Below are 5,336 nucleotides of genomic sequence, written 5' to 3' on the forward strand. Positions count from 1 at the left end.
TAGCCCAATGATTATAAAAATTATCATCAGCTCATATTAACTTGTGGCTACAAAATATGTTCAAAAATATGAAATTAATTTATTAGATGTAACTTATTATTTGATTTAAATAAAAATTGTAACTAGAATATACTACATGATGTTTACCTTTATGGTTAGAATTGTAACATGATTTTGTGGCTAATAATAATTCAGATGGAGAGTCTATTTCTTGTTGATTTTGATGTAGAGACTTATTATTGTCCATTAATTATAGCAAATAAAAAGGTCAAAAATTAGGTAGGATATTTTTTTTGTGAGTATTAAAATCATAAATATTGATTAGACTGGTACATAAACTCATTTAATTTCAATTAAATATAATTATGTAACATGTTTTTGAATTATTCACTTATGTTACTCCTGAAGGGTATTGCTTACATGTGGTAACACTAGGACAATCCAAGGTAACTGATTGACATAGATTTTTACAAACCTTTGGGACACAAACTCTTCCATTTTGGAAGAAACTTCTCCAAATGAGGCATTGAATTTGAATTCATTATCGTGACAAAGAAAATAGATTGACTTCAATATCGAGGCTAATAAGTCCAATGCCAACTTTAATATCGAGCCAATAAATTTGGACTATGTCCATTTTGACTTCATTGTAGGCACAAAATCTTTTGTTATTGTCAATGTTGACTTCAACAAATTCTTACACAAAACAAATGCAACAAATCCCAGTTTGATCTCATCCAATTGAGACGAAAATATTATTATAAAATACACATTCGATATTCAAGGAGGATGACCAACATTTTGAAAATAGTCCACCAAATAAATATTTTAAGATGTAAAAAGAGAAGAGTACTACAAGTCTCATAATTAGCCAATTTGTGAGGTTAAATGTCAATGAGTCTCATAATCGGCTCAATTCGTAGAGATAAAATCACCTGTTTGATTCTCACTTAAATCGTCTAAAGTTGAAATAAGTGTCATGATTGTTGGATCATAATAGTTTTTACATTAATTAAAAAAAAGAAAAAAATTGGCCTAACTTGTGATAGTAACCGCAAAATGGTGGTTACAAAAAGGACGTGAGCATTTTTTTTTTCTTTGGTCATGATATTGTTCTCATTTTGAGTTTAATTTGTTAACCTAACTTTGACAAACTATGCTAAAATTTGTAATTGTTTGATGTTGTGGATTCCGCAATTTCGAGGGATATGAAATAAAGTAGCACTTTAAAAATGAAAAGGTCTCTATCTTTGAAGTTATTTGAGTATTATCTCTTAGTTTATAATTGATTAAATTTCATTTGCAACTCTATATAATGAAGCTATGACAAATTTACATTTTGTTTACCCTAACATATTATATATAAAAATAATTATTAGTTATAATTCAATAATTATTTAGATGCTTTAACTCTAGTTCATGAATCCTTTCTCTGACCGTGTCTCTTCTAAAATACTTTAAAATTATTATTTTAATAAAATTGATTGAAAAAAAAATGGAGACCCATAATTCAGTGGATTAGAGCGCGAAAACTAGAGTTTTCATACATAAACAATTTAAAAAAATAAAAATTGAATGATTAAAATAAGAAAAACACAATATGACATGGACATCTAGTTCGAAGTCTATTAAAAAAAAAGTTTGTCCAAAATTCTAGTAATTTCATTAGCCACTTTAATTGAAAATGATGACTAAATCCATGAAATATCTTCCCAAATAACCAAAATCCTCACCTTACATATTGTGATCCCTCCCTTAAAGCTCTAAATCAATTGGATTCGGATCCTCCCATCATATTTTGCTCTTACCACATTTTCCATCAATGCCTAAAATGATCACTACTCATTACAAACTACAATTATTAAAATTAAGAGAAATAAAAAAAAAAACCTAGAATGTCTAGAGTTGGATAAGATTGTACTTGAAGGAAACAATTTTATCATTTTTTAAAAATAAAAAACATATTATTGAAAAATTAAATTAGTTTAAGCACGACGAGTATGTAGCTAAATTAGATACGGAAAAACTCGTAAAAGTTCTAAGTACTGCTAGCCATGATACAGTATCCTGATACAAGAGAGAAAACGTAGTTGAAATAAATTGTTATATATGTTTTTCTCGACGACGCGACAATTTTTATAATTCAATATTAGTTTGACATTTAATTATTTTTCTAAAACGTAATTGTACAAAAGTATGGAACAAATAACATAAAAACAATATTATATATAAAATGGAATATAAAAATGTCACAAAATGAATACATATGAAATAAAAATAAGACGAGGACTGAAATTTTATGAACTAAAAGTATATTGAGCCTATTTGAAAATATCTAAAATTAGAGTACAACTAAATTTAAAATAACAAATTTATTAAATTTGTTAATAGTATATATACATAATTAAAATATATCCGATACTTTTCCAAAATTTGGCACTAAGATTATCTAAGATATTCTGAGAAGAGGAACTCATAATATCCTAACTAAACTCATACAGATAAGTATAGAACTCTTCAATATTCTGATCACATGTGTATTGTTCAAAACATTAAAAACTTTCTTTATCACAAAAAAAGGAGTTACGTTTAGAAAACATTGATTAGGTAATTCAGAAAACCATGTACATCATGTTCTTACGAGAGCTAGCTAGCCTCCTTACTTGATTGAGAATTGAGAAAGAAAACCTGATTTCAAAAAAAAATAAAAATACTTTTATTTGAAAAATCCAATTCACTATCACTTTTTTTTTTTTAAAAAAATCGAACTTATGAACACTTTAACCACGTCGAGATTTTAAATTGATATTTTTGGTCTATTTTTTCTATAAAATAGTATCTTGTGGATAAAAAATTGTAACTTGTTTGATAAGAAAAAAATGACAATTATTTCTGAATGTTACACAATTTTATTTGTTTCCTTGTATACCTCAACAATTCTTATTAAAAGTAACCAAGAAAATCAATTAACCTCAGAGTCTAGTCATTAATCACTTATTTAATCAAATTATTGAAATTGTGAATTAAAATATTAAAACACATCTCCTTTATTTTTAATAAATTTTGAATATTAATTATGACATTTATCATGGTGGTTAGGATGGATGATAATGGGTTGGATATATGGATGACAACGGATACTCTACTCATCGCGTAGTTGAGTACTTATCTCCAAACTCGATTATCATTTTATTATCCGACCTTGACAGTACCTCTCTTTATATTCTCATTCTCGATTCCCGTCGGATAGCCTATTACCCGATTAAATTTTTTTGAGATTATATAAGTTGGAGAATAAGAAACATAATTTTATTAAATAATAAATAATTTTAAAATTAGTAATTAAAATGTTAGAAAAAATAAAATGAAAACATTAGTTATCTTGCTTATATATATTTCTGTTGAAAAAATAATAATTTTATCAGAGAGTTAAAAAATAAATGTTAGGATGAAGTTTTAAAAAAAGTTAAAAAATAAAGACGAAGAAGATAAGAGAGAAACATTTTGTTATTTTTTTTTTTTAAAAAGTTGAAGAATAAGAATTGAAGAATAACAAAGACACGGTTAACTTTATTTTAAGGAAATATTAAAAAATTGGATAAGAATATAATAAACAATTTATTTAGATAATGTTTATCAAGATAATAAAGAAAGGTCATGTTAATCTTAATAAAAAAATATTTTATTTTTATTATTTATATAAACGGTTATCGGGTATCAAGTACTTTTTTCTCTCCTTATGCCCGACCTTAAACCTGATTTAAAATACCCGAACTCGATCATCAAGTACTCACGAATATTGAGTATACAGGTACTTAGAGCATCTTCAGCGCATGACCTATGCCCGCATCGGACAGCGTGGAAAAGGGCAGGTCATTGCTTTTTTTCATTTTTTGCATTTTAGATAAAAGCAAAAAGAGGACAGTGCCCTCTATGCCGGTCATGCCCTCTTCTAACATTTTCATAATTATATAATATAATATTATTATAATACAAAAATATTAATTATATATTCTCAAATTTTACTATAATATAGGAATATATGTTATATATTCTCAAATTTATTCTTGTAATGTTTTTAATATTATAATATATTTTAAATTATAAAAATATTTTATATTTTAATTTATTTAATATTAGTTATATATATATTTAATTAATAAATATATATTTTAAATAAATTAATATAGTTTTTCTATTAATTATATTAACATGTTTTAAGGGTGAAATTTTCAAATTTTCTTATAATATATATAATACAGGAATATTACTTATATATTTAATTAATAAATAAATATTTTTATTAATTATATTAACACGTTTTAAGGATTTTCCTATAATATATGAATATAGTTATAATAGTATAAATTAGTTATTTATTTAAAATAGTATAAATAAAATTTATTATTTAGATAAGAGGGCCGGCGGAAGTATTGGAGTGTTTTGGCCAAGTACAATATGTACCGCTTTTTGCTGATGTGGAATATTAATTTCACAAAATAAGAGGGCATAGTCTTGCGCTTGCACTGTTGATGCTAGTCTCTGATCAGAAATAAAATATTTTTATCACTCTCATCTCATTTTATTTTGTAGATTTTTTTACTATCATTCATGCCCATTCGATTTTGGGATTCTCCTCAGAACAACATTATAATATATTAAAATATATATATTTACTAAAATTATATAAACAATTTTTTTAATATTTTATATATTTAAAATTTAATGTTAAACAAATAAATTTAAAACTTATATAAAATATAAAAAATAAATATATTGATAATATAATATCATATATATATATATATATATATTTATATATATATATATTTAATTGAGTTTATTAATTTTTCAATTAAAATTGTACCTGTACTTGACAATTTAAATGAAACTAATTATAACACCACCGGACAATTTAAATGAAAACCAATTATAATTTTATAATTATGAAATTTTGAAAAGCAGGAGAACACAATTCATTTTATGCGAGGAGACAATAAAGTTTTGTTTGGATTTTTTAAAAAATTTAAATGAGAAAATAATAATGATTATGGATGATTTTGAACGGGAATTACTTTTAATAAAAATATTTAAAATATATTAATATATATAAATAAAATAAAAAATAATAATTTAAAATAAAATGTATTTTAGTATTTCTTTTAATGAAATAAGTGGTATAATTTTAAAAAATAATTAATTGAAAAATTGATTTGCTTAAATTTTTAAAAAAATCAAGAGCTTATCTAACTTACATAATTTCTCTTTCTCTACCAATGGAAAATATAAAATTTGGAATTGATTTAGTTATTTGGTATTTTCTTTAATAATTAATT

Source organism: Impatiens glandulifera, chromosome 5 (genome assembly GCF_907164915.1).
Source record: "Impatiens glandulifera chromosome 5, dImpGla2.1, whole genome shotgun sequence".
Taxonomy (NCBI): Eukaryota; Viridiplantae; Streptophyta; class Magnoliopsida; order Ericales; family Balsaminaceae; genus Impatiens; species Impatiens glandulifera.